This window comes from Manis javanica, chromosome 7 (genome assembly GCF_040802235.1).
Source record: "Manis javanica isolate MJ-LG chromosome 7, MJ_LKY, whole genome shotgun sequence".
Classification (NCBI taxonomy): Eukaryota; Metazoa; Chordata; class Mammalia; order Pholidota; family Manidae; genus Manis; species Manis javanica.
This window is the reverse complement of record NC_133162.1, coordinates 19,257,620-19,277,488: the sequence shown is the minus strand read 5'-3', so window position 1 is coordinate 19,277,488 and position 19,869 is coordinate 19,257,620. Positions and strand designations below refer to the sequence as shown.

At 42.7% G+C, this 19,869-nt stretch overlaps 1 long non-coding RNA gene across 1 annotated transcript; it reads right to left on the bottom strand.

Moving 5' to 3' along the window:
* Positions 1–1,321: 1,321 nt before the first annotated feature.
* On the bottom strand, positions 1,322–19,645 carry LOC140850559 (uncharacterized). Its single transcript, XR_012133493.1, has 3 exons — positions 19,490–19,645; positions 17,402–17,531; positions 1,322–3,650 (listed from the first exon to the last, which is right to left on the bottom strand). It is a non-coding gene; the product is annotated as an uncharacterized lncRNA (long non-coding RNA).
* Between the last annotated feature and the right edge of the window lie 224 nt (positions 19,646–19,869).

Sequence of the window (19,869 nt, the reverse complement as noted above, 5' to 3'; positions counted from 1 at the left end):
CACTCGTCTGTGCTCTTCGGGAAGGACGGTACTGGAAAGGATTACATGTATCCCATGGAAGGTGAGGTTGTAAGACTGGGTAAGGTATTGGAATTCTTTTATGTAGGTGGAGGGGTTAGAGGTGTAGGAGCCGAGCTTTTTCTCGATTTGGGATAGATCAGAGAGTGAGAATGGCACATGAATTCGGATAACGCCTTCAACGCCTGCAACTTTTCTCAGGGGGGCTACAAGGTGGTGTTTAGCTTTGCTTCTGGTAGCTGGAGGGCTAGGAGGGAGTGGAATGGTAGAGGGGTCTGTGGGCAAGGAGGATGGAGTGTTGGAAGATGAGAGGGGGCGGTAGGGAGTGGCGCTGGAGGTGTCGCAGGAGTGCGAGAGGGGTGGCAAGGAGTAGGTTCATAAGCAGGGTCATGATCAGAAACGGAGGATGGGGGGTTGAGAATGTTGAAGAACAGCAAGATGTTTGGGGCCACATGAAGCACAGAGGGAGGGTTTATTGCAGAGGAAGGTAAAAGCTTGAATGTAGGGGATTTCCTTCCATCTGCCCGAACGCTCACAAAAGTTGTAGAGGTCCCTAATGACCTTCGGTTCGAGAGAACCGTTAAGAGACCAGGTGGTTTGGTTATTGAGGCCAGATGTCGTTGCAGAATCAAATGAGTTTGAAGGGCTTAAAGGGGTGCAAGTGGAAGGTTTTGAAGTTATCAAGGAGGCACCCGAGAGGGGAGTCAGCCAGAATGGAAGCCTTGTTTCCCATTGTGACTGTGTGAAGACTGCTCAGCGCCCAAGGCGTCCCGAGGAGGCTGAGGGTCTGAGAGCAGCAGCCCCCGACAGGGGTCCTCACCACCGTGGCTGAGGCTGCGAGCGTAGGACTGGCCAGAGCCCGGTCCCGGGGCTTCCCGTGGGGAGTTCTGAGTCCGTGAGAGAAGTCACGGTGGAAAGAGGCTTTGAGAGGGAAGTGAGGCAAACTTGACAGGGAAGGACGTGAGGCTGGAGGGATGCCAGGACCCTGGCTGTAGGGGCCGACCGTAACTGCGAGAGTCGGGGTTGGGGGTTCCCCCGCTCGAGGCCGTCAACGGGCATCTCTCAGGTACGGTCTCTAGCGTTTAAGCCAGGGACGGGAACTGACCAGTCGGAAGGTGTTGGGCATTGGCAGAGCGTTCGGGGGGGATGGAAGGGCGAGTTGGGCCGGGCTGGGGTCGGGGAGGGGGCTCTCAAGGCAGCTCCGATTCCCGAAGGAAGGGCAAGGTCAACGAGAAGCCCTCGACCGAGTCACGCACCGGGCAGGCACGGAACTCGCAATGGAGTTTATTTCTGCGGAGACAAAATGGCTGCCTCAAGAAACTAAGGGCAGCAGCGAGGGTAGGGGATTTCTGGCTTTTATACTTGTCGGAGGGGGAAGCAGGTCAGGTGTTTTCTGAGAAGCGTTGCTTTACAGGGAAATGGAAACTTAAGGACCGTTGGTGCTGTTTTTCTTGGCGGGGGCTTGCTCCTGGACGTGGGTTTCTTATAAACATAATAAAAATTTTACTTGTATTGTAGTCTGTTCCCTCTTACACAAACACACATAAAAAACATAGCCATCAGTGCAGGGACTGTCTGTGTAGTTTAATGATGAACAATAAATGACTTGTAGAGAATTCCATTATATATTTTCTGCATGAAAGAATGACCCCTAAATGTGCAGTCCTCAAAAGTAGGGACCATAGCTCTCTTGTTCACTGTTAGGTTCCTGGTGTTTAGAATGGCACCTGGCAAAGAGCATTTAGGAAATGTTTGCCGCATGAAAGTGACCATATTTTTAAAGCTGATCTACACCTCTTGCTTTGGCCTTGATGAAGACTAACATTACCTATATCACATAGGTTCTGCTGCCTGCAAGAACTTGAAGTTCTAATTGTTATTCAATAAGCATTTAGACAAGCTAAATTAGGCCCTGTAAAACAAGTATGGAGGAACTAAAAGATACGGTGACTTGGAAGGCAGCAGATGGCTCTTCCACATCCCCAAATTTATGGAGCCCAAAAGAGAGAGATTGTAAATAGAATGATGGTTCTGAGACAGGGACTGTGGATGTAGTCAGAGTAGGGTGGGGGCCTCCGGAATAAGCAAGGCAAGATATTTACAGTCAGAGCAATGTAACTACGTGCAAGGAAACCTCCTACCAAAATTCTGTGTTAAACATTAAGCTCTAGAGTCATTCTTCAGTGAGATCAGTTGATACTCCCCAAATAAAGGAAAGTAGGCCATGTTTTTATTATGCTATTCATTTGTAATCATGTGTAAGATTCACTGTAGCATGCTAAAAGAGACTTAATGTCTCATCAAGGACAAACATTCTAAAACTGCTTTGAACAAGTCCACACCCTAAGCCCTTTATCAGTTCCCAAAAATCCTCAACTGCCTATAAATCCCCTAGACAACACACCACCCCTCGGTGTCTTGTCCCCTCCTAACGTGTGCCAGGGGTTCTATCCTCTCACTGTATCTCTCAATAAAAGCCTCTCCTTGGCTCTCCTACCCTGGGTGTTTGCTAAGTTCATTCTCTGACTCCAGAAACAAGAACCCTGGCATCATTTTCAGCCCACATCTGAGAAATGGTGGGGAAGATCAAGTTATAAGAGAAAAAAGGAGATGTCACAGAGATAGATAAATGGGACCTAAAAAGAATAGGTATTTCATAATCATATTGCCTAGGAAGAGTTTCCTCAGAATTCATGGCATCTGGCTTTAGGAGCAAAAGAGAAATACTTTGTGTTCCCTGAACCAGATTTGAATTTCTGTTTACAGGATAACAGCACGCCTCCCACTCTTGAGCTTTTTGTAGGAGAATCTCAGAGAGGAGTTGATGAGCCAGTTTATCACCAGGGGGTGACAACACTAAGGTTATTATGTCAGGCTCTTCTGGCCCTGTGGGCCTCACATGTTTGAAGAGGTGGGACAATCACACTAACATTTACTGAGTGCTACATGACTGGCCCACAACATCCCAGTGAGTGAAGAACTGTTATCCTCATTTTTCTGGTTGAGGAGACTAAGGTTTGCAGAGATTAAGTCACTTGCCCAAAGTCCTCAAGCTGGCCAGTGGTGGGACTCTGTGGTATACATTCAGGCATAAAGATGGATTCCTAGTCCCCCAACACTTAATCAATACGCGATATGGAAGGGACCCCAAGGATCAGCTCATTCAACCTCCCAACACATGCAGTAGAGAGAGAGAGAGGCAGCCAGACTGGTCATTCAAACTCAGACTGGTTAGGTTTTATGCAGTCAGACACACTGTGTGTGGAAACAAGTTATGGGTTGAATTGGGCCCCCTCACAATTCATAAGTTGAAGCCTCAGCCCTCAGTACCTCAAAATGTGGTCTTATTTGGAAATAAGGTCACTGCAGATATAATTAGTTAAGATGAGATCTCACTAGAGTACTGGACTGCTAAGCTGACATGACCAGTGTCCTCATAAAAAGGGGAAATTTGGACACAGAGGGAATGCCATGTGAAGATGACAGCAGAGATCAGGGTGATGCACCAAGCTAAGGAGCGCCAAAGATGGCCAGGAAACCACCAGGCACAGCATGGCACAGATTCTCCTTCACTTCCCTCAGAAGGAGCCAGCCACGCAGGTACAGTAATCTTGGACTTCCAGCCTCCAGAACTGTAAGACAATAAATTTCTGTTTAAGCCATCGAGTTTGTCTTTGCTACAAAAACCCTAGGAAACAATACAAAATGAGCTCTAAATGGACAATTGTGTCAAGCGTGGAACTGTTATTTTGGCCACACAGCATTCATCCATTTTCCTTCTGGTAAGCATCTTACTAGTTCCCTCTGAGGATTCATCTTTCCTCCTTCCCTCCCTCCCTCCTTCTCTATCTTTGTTATCCTGGTGTTAACACCTGTATTCCAGGAGTCTGTCCTAACCCAGGTGTAAACCACAGTGATAGGCTGAGATTGCTATCAGACTAGGGCAATGAAATTTCCACAGTGAGAGCTGAAGCCAAGGCTTGTCCTCTGCCACGCAGGAACCTGGATGTGTATTTTCTTGATGTCTCTACATGCAACATGTGAATGGCACCAAAGCAACAGAAGACAGAGCAAAGAGAGAGGAAGAGAAGCAGAAATTTCATAACATTATTTGAGCCCTGAATCCTGCTATGCCTGAAACCAGATGTCCTCTTGGGTTTTTCAGATGTCAGCCAAAATATTTCCTTTTGTGTTTAAGTCATTTTGACATGGATTTTCTGTCACTTGCAATGGGTTGCTCACTGAATCATTTAAGTAAGTTATGTTCCATCTGTACAACTGAATTTCATGCATGAAGTAGATAAAATTTTATTAATATCAATAATTGTGAACTATGAAATGGAAGTAGACTATAAAATAATGTGAAATCCCATTTTTATAATTATATATGTATGTATATTGATATAGGTACATTTTCCAGAATAAATAAGAAGAAAATTATCCACAAAATATTAACAATACTTATCTTGAGGTTACCAGAATTTGCAGTGATCTTAATTTTGCTCTGCTTCTTTATTTTTTTGCTATTTTTTAAAAAGAAAGTCAAAGTACTAATCATTTCTCTGACCCTTTGTTCTTTGAAGACAGAATAAAGGACCTGTTCCCCCCTCCAAATGCGAGCACCCCAAGCAATACTCACCCTCCAGGGCTCAATGTGATGGTTGATGCCCTGCCCATCTGTTGGTGTGTACTGGGGAGAGGGGACTGACCTACAACCCTTCTGGTAAACCCCCAGATGAGAGGACTGAAAAAATAGAAAGTCTTGCAGGATATCAAACCAAACTACAATTTCAGAGGAGGATTTTAACCTTTTAAACACTTTTATTTGTTCTAATAAAATTGATGGTTAGAAGGACCTGTGAGTAAAGACTTTATGAGTAAAACTTTCATAAATTGTTATAATAGGGCCTTATTTTTTGTAAAGTTAACTGAAAGACAGGCTTGTGGTTACACCCTAGAAAGGAATGGGAGCATAAAAGCCAACTTTCAGGATTGTAGAGATTGCCAAAACAATGTACTGTAAATTAAGGGTGGGAGAATGCATTTGGCTCAGTTCAGAATCCACTCACCCTTTGTATTCAATGAAAACTGAACTCAGACCTTTTGATATCTGAGTTCTATTTACTCTTGGCAAAGTTCAGTTCTCTGGTTCATGAAAAAAAAAACTTTTAAGAGGCCCAGAGGGTTTCTTGGACATCAAATTGTTCTTGCACAAACAACATATTGATGAGCTAAGTGTAAATGAATCAGAAACATACAGAGTAAGTGACTAAAACGCACAGATCCTCCCAAGCTAGAGAACAAAAGTCTGAGGGAAGCACTATGCTTGTTTCTTCCTTGAAGGAATATTCCATTTTACTATAGTTTACCCCTTTCTCAAGAAGTCTTTGAAGGACCTTTGTAAAATGTATGAAGGAGAAGAGAGTATACCCAGCTGTTCCTGACGCTGACTTTTCATAGTCTCTTTATGGCTATGCCTTGAAAGCTTCACTTTGGATAGATGCAGCATGGCCTAGAGGTCAAGGTCAAGAGATAAGTTCTGGCCCTGGCTCTGCCATTAAAAAGACATGTGACTTAGAACTGGTAGACCGTCCTCTTCTCTGGTTTCCTAAGAATTGTGGTTTTACCAGCCACCTCTAGACCCACTGTGCATTTGATCAAATCCTAATTGAAGGACTTGAAGTTGGCAGTCTGGCAGATATGTTTTCTGTGGCCCTAACTGAATTCTTTTTATAACAGTTTTATTAGGATGTAATTCACATACCACATAATTCACCCATTTAAAGTAGGCAATTCAATGATTTTTACTATAGTCACAGAATAGTGCAACCATCACCACAACCAATGTTGAACATTTTCATCACCCCAAAAAGAAACTGACACCCTTTAGCAGTCACTTCCCCACTCAAGGCAACCACCAATCTACTTTCTATCTCTCTAAATTTGCCTCTCCTGGACATGTCATATAAATAGAATCATAATATATGGTCTTTTGTGACTGACCTCTCTCACTTAGCACAATATTTTCTAGGTTTGTCCAGGTTGTAGCATATATCAGTAGTTGATTCTTTTTTATTGCCAAATAATATTCCATATGATGTTTATCCATTCAAAAGTAGATATTTAGATTATTTCCACTTCTTGGACATTGTGAATAATGCTGCTATGAACATTCATGTACAAATTTTTGTGTGGACACATGTTTTCATTTGAGTCTATACCTATGCATGGAAATATTGTCATATAATCACTCTACGTTTAACCTTTTGAGGAACTGCTGAACTGTTTTCCAAAGGCACCATACTATTTTACATTCCCACCAGCATGTATGAGGGTTCCAATTTCTCCACCTGCTCTCCAACATCTTATCTTTTCTTTTGATTCTAGCCATCCTAGTGGCCATGAATGGTATCTCACTGTGGTTTTGACATGTGTTTCCCTGCTAGGTAGTGACACTGAGCTTCTTTTCATGTGCTTATTGGGCATTTGTATATCTGCACTGGAGAAATATCTGTTCAGATCTTTTGCCCATTTAAAAATTAGGTTATTCGTTTTTTTATTATTGAGTTGTAAGCATTCTTTATACTAGCTGCAAGTCCCTCATCAGATATATGTTTTGAAAATATTTTCTCCTATTCTGTAGGTTGCTGCATTTTTTACTCTAATTAGATGGCAGCATTTAAAAAGGAAAAGTTTGCTATTTAAAATCTACATCTTTAGCTTCTTTTGGAAAATCAGAAGATTGGTTTGGCAACACTGGTCCTTTCTTCCTTTCTTCTATGCAGCAACAAGCAGCATGAATGGAGCAGGGTCTACTCCCTTGTGAGGGGACAGGAAGCCCTCCATTTGACCATAGGCCTTCTGTTTTATCTGTCAGGCCCCTGTAGACATCCTAGTTTGTGACTCCTTCTTCTAGGAATTTAACAAAGCATGGCCTGGATTTCACCTCCACTGAAACTACCTTGCAATTGAGTTAAATCAACTACTTGTTGCCAGAATGTTTTACCTTTGGCACTTAAACACAGAATCCCCCAAACTTGGCACCAATAGCAAATCCTTCACTCTTCCTATTTCATGATCTGGATTTTGTAAGGCATGAGACAACACACTAGGGCTTAAGCAAGGCCTCCAGAATTTTGGCAGCCCTCTTGGTACTGATGTCATGAGTGTCCCTTGCCATAATGCATCCTCAATACTAAATCAAAGTAGCCAAACTCAAGCAAATGGCATTGAAAAAGAGAGTAACAGGCTGCCTGAGTGTCAAAGCACTGCATAAAAATATCAGAAAAAAAACTTAGTGTTTATGACCATAGCCAAGAATAAAAATCCCATTTCTGATTGTTAACCATCTCCTTCCCTAATCATAATTTGCCTGCTAAAAGCAGGTCCTTCTCAAAATAAAATGAGAATCTCTAAGAAGATATATTAGTAACTTAACCTAGCAATACCATATAACAGGCTTTTCTCCTGTTTCTCATTAACCTTTATTTAACTTTTTCTTCAACTATCCCTTCATTTAAATATTTTTATCCTTACTATTTTTTTAATAACTCTACTGAAACATATTTCACATACTATAAAATTCACCCTTTTACAGCATAAGTAGTTTTTAGCTTACTCTCAGAGTTGTGCAACCATTGCCACTAAGTTCAGAACATTTCCTCACCCCAAAAAGAAACCTCATATTTATTAGCATCAATCCTTATTTCCCCATCCTCCACAGCCCTAGGCAACTGCTAATCTGTTTCCTGCCTCTATAGAGTTGTCTGTTCCTGAGCATTTCATATAAATGAAATCATGCAATATTTCACCTTTTGGTCTGACCTCTTTCACTTAGCATAATGTTTTTAAGGTTCATCTGTGTTGTAGCATGTATCAATGCTTCACTCCTTTTTATTGCAAAATAATATTCCCTTATTAATGATTATACATTGAGCATTGAGTCCCCTATACAGAATTTTATTGTTGTTAACAACCATTTGATCAATAAATAGGAGAGATGCCCTCACAAAAAAAAAAAAGTACACACTTCCAATTGTAAAATAAATAAGTAACCGGGATGTAATGTATAGCATAAGGAATATAGTCAAAATATTGTAACAACTTGGTATGGTGATAGCTGGTACCTAGAATTATCATGTATATAAATGTTCAATCACTGTGTTGTACACCTGAAACTAATGTAATACTGTGTGTCAACTACCCTTCAATAAAAAATAATTATCATAAAAAATAAAAATAATAATAATAATAATAATATTCCTTTATTTGGATATGCCACATTTTCTTTATCCATTGAAATGAACATTTGGGATATATAAGAAACTCATACAATTCAAAAGCAACAGAACAATCTAGTGGAAAAATGGGCAAAGGTCCTGAATAGAGATTTTTCCAAAGAATTCATACAAATGGCCAACAGGTGTATGAAAAGGTGCTCGCTAATAATCAAGGGATATGCAACACAAAACTACAATGAGATACCACCTCACATCTGTGAGGGTGGCTAATTATTAAGAGAACAAAGGATAAGTGTTGGCAAGGATGTGGAGGGACAGGAACCCTTGTGCATTGTTGGTGGGAATGTAAATTGGTGTAGCCATTATGGAAAATAGTATGAAAGCTCCTCAAAAAATTAATAATAGAACTACCATATGATCCAGCAACCCTGCTTCTGGGTTTTTATCCAAAGAAAATAAAATCATCATGTTGAAAAGATATACATGCTCCTGTGCTCATTGCAGCATTAGTCACAATAGATAAGACATGGAAACAACCTAAGGATCCATTGATGGGGATGGATAAAGAAGAGGTGATACATATACACAATAGAATATTATTTGGCCTTTAAAAATAAGGAAATCTTCCCCTTTGAGACAGTACAGATGAACCTGAAGGACATTACGCTAAGTGAAATAAGCCAGACACAGAAAGACAAATATTGGATGATCTCACTTATATGTGGAATCTAAAAAATAAAAAAGTCAAACTCACAGCAACAGAGTAGAATGGTTATTATCAGAGGCTGGGGTATAAGGAAAAAGAGGAGGTATTATAACTGTCCCCAAGTGTTTGCTATGCTGGGTTTGCACAAACTGCTTTCTAAAGTGTCTGCACTGATATGACCATCAGCAATGAATAAGGGTTCTAATTCTTCCACATCCCTATCAGTTCTTACTATTCTCTATTGATATATTGGCCTTTCTTCCTCCATCAATTCTTCCCATATTTCATATTAAATTACTAACGGCTTTTGTCCCTGAGGAAGAAAGGTGGCACTTTATTTTAGACTGAATCCTTACTTAGACACCCATTTTAGGGAAGCCATTGGAAAAAATTATACTTCAAAGGTCTCCCTTACTATAGCAAATCAGATTTGTTTCCACAGTGCACTGCAAGCCTGTCTCTAAGCACCCAGTTAGATATTTTAGATATAAACAAAAGGAAGCAATTCAACCACTTAAATTAAAGCCAGAGATTCATAGAATTTTGGAACTAGAAGGAACCCTACAGATCCCTTCACCAGTGCTTTTCATTTTATAAATGAGGATTTTCAGAACAAGACATTCATGTGAGCATGGTCACACAGCTGGCTTACTGCAGAATAAGACTGGAACACAGGTCTTCTGATTCCCTTCTCAACCCACAGCCTCTCAGTCAGCTGTGCAAACCCAGCTTAGCAAACACTTGGGGCAGTTATAATTTCAAGAACAAGGTTATGCACTGGGTGCCCGAGAGCTAAGTATAGGCCACAGATAGTTTAGCTTCTCCTATGTGGTACTTTTAAGATTTTTAAAAAATAGTTACCAACTTATTAAAATGAAAATATTTCACAGATCCCCCCACCCCACCCCCCATGGGAAAAAAAATCTATTAGTATTGGGCCTGTGGTTCCTGCTTAAATTTTGTACCAGGGTGGAGTTGAAGAGTGCTATCCAAGTACCCACTCAGTGGACCTTGCACATCATGCTACTTGCCTAGTTCCTGAAAATACTAGATTTGGAACTCTTAATCCAGATGACTGAGACATATGTGAGGTATTGGTGTTTTGCTGTCTGTAGGAGTATTCTAGATAATTCCACCATAAACATCTTTGCTGTGAGCATTCTTGTCACATAACTAATTGTCAATAAGGCAATTTTTTTGTAAAGGATAAAATCATGAAAAATAAAATAGGGACATTTATTTAAAAAGGCATAATGAAATATGAGAAATGAATAACAAAATGTAAAAGACTATTGCAAAATACAAACTATATGACTATATTTAAAATATATGATATAGATTGCTGGCAATATTACACAAATAACAGTTTATTTTGTGTACTGTACCTAAGCATTTGTCTTCAAAGTCTGTCATTCATAGTATTATACTATTTTTTTTTTTTTTTTGCTTATTGATTCATCTCCTTGTTTGGCACTGTACTTTTTTCTTTTTTTGCTAAAATTTCTTACTTCATTAAGAAAGGTGTTCATTTCCAAATACCAGGATACGTATTTGTGACTGTACTTAGTGTTGTATTGTTAAAGCCTTTTCCACTGTTGTTTGCTTTTGGCGTATTGTCACATCTCCACTGATAGATGTTCCAAAGTTCTATGGGAAAGGTGGGTTCAAAACTTTCTACCACTGTATAGGCCATTCTGAGAGCTCAAATTTATATACAAATTTTGTCTGTGTCAGTGGAGAAATGAAATCAAACTGCCAGCCAGCTGATGAAACCACTAAACTATCAAGCCACACTGTCAGCCATTTTTAAAAAATTTTTTAGGGTAAATTGCCTTACAACCAATTAATTGTGCAGTGAAAATGCTTGCAGCAAAGGTGTCTACAGTGAAGAAATCTACAGTGAAAATACCAAACACGCTGCAGAAGTACTCCACTTTATATGGTCCTGGTTAAGAGAGAGAAAAACAGGCACCAGACAGGAAAATACTGGTGGGCAACTGAGATCTTTGCAGGTTTGGAGGGCTTATTGGGGAAGCAGATGGTCGAAACAGAAACACCAGAGAGCTTCAAGCAGACTGAGGAGGAGTCTGTGGGGCCTCCAAGGGGCCTCCCTGTGGCCCAAGTTCACAAAATAAGCAGCAGATGCTGCAAGGCCTCTGCAGATTTCAAAGAGAAATAAAGAGCACCAATTCCCACGAGAGAAAGTCTGGGAACAGCATGCAGTCTTGTGAGCTGGGGCCCTACACCTCCCCAGGTGCAAGGAGCTAGGGGATACTTGTTCCATCTGGGTTGCTTTGCTGTGCAGCACATCAGCCTTCCTAATCAATTGCTAATTGATGATTGGGAAAAGAATACCTGACTCTAAAATCTGTTCTGAAGACTAAACAAAAGAACACAAGAGAAGCACTTTGCACCATGTCCAGAGCCCAGAAAGAACACAGTGAATGTTAGCTCTATTACTGGCGAACTCCCAAAGTGCATTTCAAAAATCTGATAGCCACACATCTTCATAAAATCACGACTGTCAAAACTGGAGGGGTCCTTGGAAATTATCTAGCTCACTAAACTTATGAGAAAAGCAGTTTCCTCCATAAGATGAGGTGGTGGCCCTGACCAGTGTGTGGTCCCATCAGTCTAAGGTTTTGTCAATGCTCTTATTGTGTAAAGCAAGGCGCACCTGTAGACACCAGATTAGATTTGCCCACAGGGCAGGATTTACTGTTATGCTAAAGAGTCACCTTTCCTGGCAGTTTTGGCTCACTACTTAATAGTTAGAATTTAAGAGGCCCCTGGGTGAGGCTCAGAGACACAGGAGCTGGGAACATATAGGGGAGGGCATGATTAACATACTTTCCCGCTTTGCTGCAGTTGCCTGAGTGTGTGAGGAGTGGGATGGATGGCTTTCAGGTTGGAGTTCAGCACAGCTGTAAAAACAGCCTGTCGCCATGGCTTCCCCCAGTTCTTTGGCACAAAGAAGCTATGGAGGGGCTTAAGGAAGTAAGAGCAAAGGAGAAATTGCTCTTAAATGGAGAGAGTAAAACAAAAGGTTTCTATTGTATGACCTCATCACCAAACAGCTTTCTTCTTTTCTTTGAAATTAGGTGGAATTGGAATCATGTGAGTGTTAAGTAATTTTTTAATGTAATAGATTAAAAATATCTAAAGAATATTTTGTTGTATGCCATGATCACCAGTTCTCAGGGCCTGTCAACAGCAAACAGACTTGAGAAGTCTAAAAACCTTAAGCTGCTGTGCTGAGCAAAAAGGTTCTGTCCCTCCCTCCAGCTCACCAATGCCCCACTCTCTGAGCTTCACCTTCATCTTCTAGTCGCTCAAAGGGGCATTCCTTTATGCCTCAGGACCTTTGCACCTAAGGGGCTGCAGGTTTGCTGGGACAGCAACTGTGCTGGGCTGAGAGAGGGAGATGGGGAGACTCACACAGAGCTTAAAGGAAAGGGGATCCAACTGATCTCTCAGAGAAGCAACAGGATGATCTGGAAGGCAAAGGGGTCCTGGGTCTCAGAAGACCTGGTTCTGAGAGCTAAGCTATGTGACCTCAGGGTCACTAACCCCACTAGGCCATTGTCTTGCCTGAGGGTTTCAGCCCCAGGCAAGTTCACTATGGATTCAGTGAGACTGAAAAATGACAATGGAACATTCTTGGGGTAAAAGGCTTTTACCTGGCTTTGTTCTCACATCAGTAGGTCTAGCACTAGAATCATGTCTGCAGGTCCATAATCCTCCTCGGTCTCTGCCTTCACTCAGAGCACTGGGCAAAGCTCTTTTATGACTATAATTACTCAGTCAACAGTATCTCATTGCCTACGGGTGTGGAAGCATTAACCTAGCAGCTGGCCAATTACATCATCAAGTAGGTTAGGGTTAGTTGAGGATCCTGGCCACAGGAACATCCATTTTCCCCACAGTCATAATCCTCTTATTTGCAATATAGAGGACTGAGTGTGTTCCAAGCCGTGTTCCTGCTCCAGCATTCTGTGACTCTATGATCAAGTGAATGACCAAGATATTCATCTCCCAGGTCTGCACACCCAACAGACAAACAGACATGTGTTCACCAGAAGGCACATACAGTTGTATTCTAGCAGTAGTCATTGTAAACTGTGGATAAAATGAGAGTTCCTGGGGCCAGGATTCTCACCTGGGCCTGGCTGACTAGCTCACTGCACCCCTGTGGGCAATACATGGCTGTTGACTCTATAAAAAGAGCTCTGCCCAGTGCTCTGGGCACGACAGTGACAGGGCTGCAAGGCTGCAGGAGAGCAGAGCGGAGGCTGGAGTGGTAGCAGCGCCAAGGACAGAGGCCCAGAGGACAGCTGTGCAGGACGACTGTGCAGAGAGGCCCAGAAGATGTCTGTGCAGGATGGCTGTGAGAGAAGCCTAGAGGACAGCTGTGCGGACAGAGGGGCCCAGAGGCAGAGAATGGCTTGCTGCATGCAGACTCACTCTGAGTGAATGGGATTTTAGTGACTGATTTGCCACTGTGAGAATAAAGTTGGGTATAACCCTTTCACCCCAAGAACATTTTGCTGTCATTTTCTTTGGTCACACTGAATCCATAGCGAACTTGCCCGGGACTGAAATCCATTGGCAAGATAAAACCCAAATCAGAAACTATGCAAATGTTCATGAACAGTACAATGGATCAATTGTGGCACATCCATAAAATTGAATGGTGGAAGCCATGAACAAACTACTGTTACATGCACAACATGAATGAGTCTCATAAACAGGATCCAGACACCTGAGAGTATATGCTGTATGAATCAGCCTTTATAAAGTTCAATAACAGGAAATGCCCTTTTGTAACAATAGAAGTCACATTATTGGTTACCCTAGCAGGGGAATAGTGACTAAAGGAGAGAGAGTGGGGCTTCCAGGACACATCATGTGCATGAATGTATTGACTTGTGAAAATTCATGGAGCTGCACTCATAACTTCTGTACTTTCCTGTATTATTATAGCTCAATTAAAATTTTACTTAGAGCACTTTTAAGAAAAATTACAGGAGACTATCTTTAAGATATTGGGGTAGGGAGACATTTCTTAAAGGTGATATAAATAACACAAATAATTAAGGAAAAGATTTATTAATCAATTACATAATTTTTTTAATTAAGAGGGAAGCAGAAACAATGACAGCAGTGATTCTACAAAGAGCTTTATTATAAGTGTAGGGAAAATGGAAGTTACCAACGCCAGTATCCTCACCTGATCCTAATCTACGTGCCCACTATGTATACACACTGATGTAATAGTTATCCCACTACGCAGGTGCATGCTTGCATACCCATTGGCAATAAGCCATTATTGCCTGTGTTGCTATATAAAGAGCTCCGCCCAGTGCTGGCAGAGCAGAGGCTGATGGCAAGAGCAGATGCTGGAGAAGGGCAGAGCCTGAGTGGAGACAGAGACAGACTTGCTGCATGCAGGCTTGCTGGATGCAGACATGATCCTAGCACTTGACCTGCCACCATGAGAACAAAGGTTGGTGTAAACCCTTTACATTCATCATTTCATTGTTGTTATTTGGTCTCAGTGAATCCAGAGTGAACTGCTCACAGGTGGGAACCCTCTCCCCGCCCAGAGCTACATAAAGAATAACATCCTGAGTAGATGACATTTACTTTGCTATGAACTACGCCAAGCCTTTTGCAAAAATTACCCATTGAGCCCTCACAACTACCCTGAGAGATCAATGCTATTATCATTCCTATTTGCAAATGTATAATCTGAGACTTGGAGTCACATTGCTTACCTAAGGGCACTTGGCTAGTGAGCCGGTACTTGAACTTAGGTGGGCCTGACTTCTGGGCTCTTCTGCATTCCCCAGTCAGCCTAGGAGGTTCAGAGGGCCTGGCTGGAGGGAGATGAAGGTCACAGGTCCAGATTCCCATCCTAGTCCAACCCCAGTAGTGTTTTCAAAAAGAGCAGATAAGTAGAGTTTTGATGCCAAGCCACCACTCCCGAGATCATGAGCCCCAGGACCAGTCTGACCTTTCTCCTCCCAGTGTTCACTTGGCGCAGGAGGCTACAGAGCACCTAATGTGGCTAGTATGAGGGAGAAATTGAATTTTTCATTTTATTTAATTTTACTTAATTTACATTTAAATAGCCACATGGAGCAAGTGGCTATACTGGATAGCATAGCTCTGGACTATGCTGACTCCCTGTATGGTCTTGATTTTATTCCTCCAAGAACCAAATACAAAGTTGATTGGTTCTCTAAATATTGTATTTGCTTAAGTTGTTTTGGGAGCTGAACTCTTAGCATAAAAAAGGAATTAAAGGTAGGAAAAACTTACTTTTGTGATAGGCACAGAGCAGGTTGGCTTCCTGCTAAAATCAGTTGTCTCTCTGAACAGGCAGAGGCAGAGCACAAAGCCTGGAATGCTTGGAACCTGAGGCGGCTGATGCGGCTCTGCGGAGAGGCCGTGGGCTGGGGTGTGATTCCAGGGAAGAAGCTAATAGCTCCCCTGTGACAGAAACAGCGCCTAGCGCCCAGATGAGGGCGGCTTCAGCCCTGGCCAAGTACTAAGGCTCATCTGAGGCCTCCTGCATTTCCCGGAATTCTCTTCCTGCACCCCAGAAGTGGCTCACGCTTCCAGTAAACGCCCAGGCAGAGTGTGGAGAGATTACAAAGCAGCAGACAGGAGGGAGCTGGAGAGCGCTGAGTGCTAATTAGAGGCCTTAACCACAGCATTCCTGTGAAGCCCTGGTCTCCAAGCTCCAAAACATCCTCATTGAGATGTTCTCTCTGCAGCACTGACCGAACAGCACAGGTGGAAAGAGAAGGTACCTGTGTGCCTGGGCACAGGCCCAGTCACCGCAGCTTGTCCTCAGGCTCTGCCCACCAGCCTAGGGCAGCAAGAAAATGGGGTCAGCTGGGGCACTGCCAGCAGCAGATGGAGAACAGAAGAGGCATGCGTCCATGGAGACAGGAAGATGGAAGGCACAAAGGGACTAAAGCCCTTAATGTTCATCAGATCCTCCCATGGCTCAGGTGCTCTCACTGGTCAAATAGGGATTTTGAAACAGATGAAAGTTGAGTTGTAAGATGAAGACAGGCGCGAAAGGAAGAGAGGGTTTGGGGAGTCTGGACATTGTGGCAAGTAGCCCACACATTAGGCAGTCTGGGAGGTGCTTATATGGAATCTGAAGAGGCCCCAGTAGCTTCCTTTAGGGTGAGGTGGGAGGTGGTGAGGCACGGAGACACCCACTATCACCTAGGATGCCCTAGCCCCTGCTGGGAGATGCCCTGGGCTAGCCTGGTGAAGGGGAAGAGCAGGAAGGTACCTGTGTGCCTGGGTGCATTACAGATGAGTGCCCTGGAGTGCCACCATCCTTACTTAGTCTAGAAGGAAGTATTTGGGGTCTATATGCTGTGGTATGCATACCCCTGTATGCATCTGTAGTAGAAAACTCCAAGCCCCACCTCCTAAAAATACCTACACCTGCCCTCTTGTCCAGAGAAAGAGCATCAACAGGTTAAGGGGCCCTTTCAGGCCCTGTCAGGAAAAAGACAGCCACCTCCCACTTCTGAGTTCTGCCTTCTCTCTTCTTGACCTTCAGAGAGGCTCTGCATGGTGAGGTCCCCTGTCACTGCCTCCAACACCTCACTTCCCCTCTCTCCCACCCCTCGTGTCCCTCTGCAAGGGTCACCGTTGACCTCCCAGCCACCAGGCCAAGCAGACACTGCTGAGGTCTCATCTGACATGGCCACTGAAATGACCCATCCCACCCTCGTGAACTGTCCCTCCCCAGGTCTTTTTGATATGTGTTCTCCTCACTTCCTCCAGCCCCCTTGGCTGCCCCCTTCCTTTTCCTACTTTTGTAGATGTCAGGCCTCCTTCCTGCTCACACCCTCCCTGGGGCTCACCCTGCTCTGCCCCTGTGTGTTTTCCCTGAACCAAATTTCCTCCACTGTCATGTCTTTAACTATCATAGTTGTATCTCCTGCCCAAACCTGATTTTATGAGTACTAGGTTCAAATTCCTAACTTTTTACTCACCAGTATTGCCCAAATATTCTGCAGGCACTTGAAATTCAACATGTCCAAAATTAGAATTATCCTCTTTTGTATCCTTGAAATTTGATTCTCTTGTTGCATTTACAAATACCCAGTGCCATTCTATTAATAAAAAGCCAGCACCTAATGAGATGCATTTTTGCACTTTCTGTTAACAGTATAGGGGTTTCTGTGCAGTCAGGAGCACATATGTGCACACACACGCTCACACACACACACACACACACATGTGCATCTGGAAAAGATGGTGCCAGGCACAGCCCTTGTTTACCAGAATGTCCCAACATCTTGGCCACAAAACTTAGTTTAGGAATAGGCAGCACATGGCCCAGTTTGAACTAGTGAGATCTGAGGAGATATTCTCTGGGAAAAAACTGCCTCATACTTACCAACTCCATGGACAATAGCCTTCCTCCTGATGGACAGAAATAAGGGAGCATGTAATTTTCAGAACATTCTGGCAGCCATCCTGTGATCATAAGGCAGCTAGTCTTGGAGTAAAGCAGCCAGCCTAAAAGTCTGAGAAGAAAAAGGAAAGAAATTGGGTCTTTGGTGAACTTCTGGATCAAGCTGCTCCTAAAGGCCACATTACCACTGGGCTAGTCAAAAAATTCCTTTTACATTTTACTTCTGTTGGAACTGAATTTTCATTTGCAACCAAAAGCATCCTAAGTGAAACAACTAATGGTAAGTCCTCAATAACGATTGAATTGGCTGACCCCTAAAAATGCATTGATTATGCATTGGGCTCTAGGCAATGTAATGCCTTGATCCATTAAGACCCCTGATCTCACTAAGAAAGCACTTCAATGTCAGACTGCTTATTGTAGAGGTTTCCAGAAACAGGCTTTACGAAGTATCTCAAGTCATACCATGGAGGTAGCTAACCATGTTGCCTACACATGAGCCTGGTTTTTTCTCTGTCAATTTTCTTGGCTCTAAATAAGGGTGATAAAACTTGCACTTCCTTTTACTGCCCCTGCATCATGAAAAAGTTGGGAAATCAGAAGTTTTAAATTTTGTAAGTTGTTTTATTTTTTTCCACAGCAAAAAATTCAGATGCTATATAAAGCAGTCCCTAATAACTTCACCTTTGGAGGGGCAATTTCTTCCTTGGAAAAGTTGTGAGAAGAAACCTTAGGTTGGCTGATTCTAATGAGGTATCAAAATCACAAAGAAAACTTCAGCTCATTATGTTCAAAACAAGCGTATCAAGCTACAAGAAAATCTGGAAAATGAGAAGGTAGAACTAGATCAGAGGTTTTTGATCACACTGCTCCCAAACACTGTCACAACCCATTTGTAATGTGTGCTGTAATTTCTTACTAATAGTTGTCTAAATATCATGTTTGCTGTAGTGAACATCTGTTGGTTTTGCCCACCCAGCTTCCATTCTCCTAGGTTCTGGTTTAAGGCCCCTCAATTTTCCTTTGGGAAAAACCCCATACCCACTCTTAGATGACGTGGTTGAGATGAGGCTGGCCCCATCTCCATCCCCCATTCCCCTGTGGAAAAGACGGACAAAATATAGTCCAATCCAATCAGCATATTCCATTGACCAGAACTCAATGGCTGATTCAGGGATGGGGAGCAGTGCTTCCAAGTCAGTCCAATAAATCTTAATTCTGGGATTTATGCTGGAACTATTGGAAAAACAAAGCTCTCTTTTCACAGAGGGTGCTAAGCTTTGAGGATACAAGCCTAGGGCTACCAGCAGCTATTTATCACTCATGAAGAGATTCTGTCTGAAAACGTCAATACAAAGAAAAGTAGAACTTTTAAAATAATATGCTCATGCATATTATTTTTAATTAAAAAGCTAGAATTTAGAGAGAGATAAATTGTCCAAGTCCTGATGAACCCATTTGAACTCCTGGATCCAGCCATAACCGAAGCATCTGCCCCTAGATATTCTCTTACTACACAAGTCAGTAGATTTTATCCTTTGCCTAAGTCCAGTTTGTTTTCAGGTTTTATTATATATGAGACCTGAGTTTGGATTTTTGGAAAATAAACTGAATGAAAATAAATTGAGTGAAATCAAGGTGACCTTTATAACAACATCTCTCTCTCTTGCATCCTGACATGCTTTATTGAGTGAGAAAGAAACGGAAGAGAGAACCAACAGCAGCAATAACATTCGGCCTATGGTTTAAGTGTCTGTTGAAGTGAGAGACCAAAAATCTGACCCTACGAAGAAATGTGTCCTGTTTTTGACCACAATTCCTCTGTGGGTTTTCACAAGACAAAGGTTGGAAACCTCTTTACTGTGTTATGTCTTAGGTTCCTTCCAGAGTGTGTAAATGACTTTTATCACCACAGCACTTTTCTGCCTACAGGTTTTTGGATTTCCCAAAGCATGCACCCAGTCCACTCACAGGCACATTCGCACTTACACAAGCCTAAGCACGCAACGGCAATCATGATGCCCCTTCATAGAGGGAGAAACTGAACCCAAGAAAGATGCAGTGACTTACCCAGCCGCAGAGCAGGAGCCACTCAGGTTTGCTCGTCCTAACCAGCTCCCTCTTCTCCCACTATGAGGGCAAGATGAGATCATAAAGAGAAAAGGACTTTGGAAAGAAGGAAAGTCTATCTAGGCCAGATGTATTATTATAAAGCCAACCCTAAGTACAGGATGACCTTGTTATCACCCCTGGACCAGGGACACTTACAGCCTGGGGAGAGCATCTGGGGCTTCCTTCAGCAGGCTTGCATGTTCCTGACATCACCTTCTCCAGAGGGGACCCATCAGGAAGAAAAGAGTGACATCTCCTTCATTTCTTAAAAACATCATTCCCCAGTTATGCTTGGCTCAGGCCAATCTGAACAACAGAAGGTAATAGTATAGATGTCA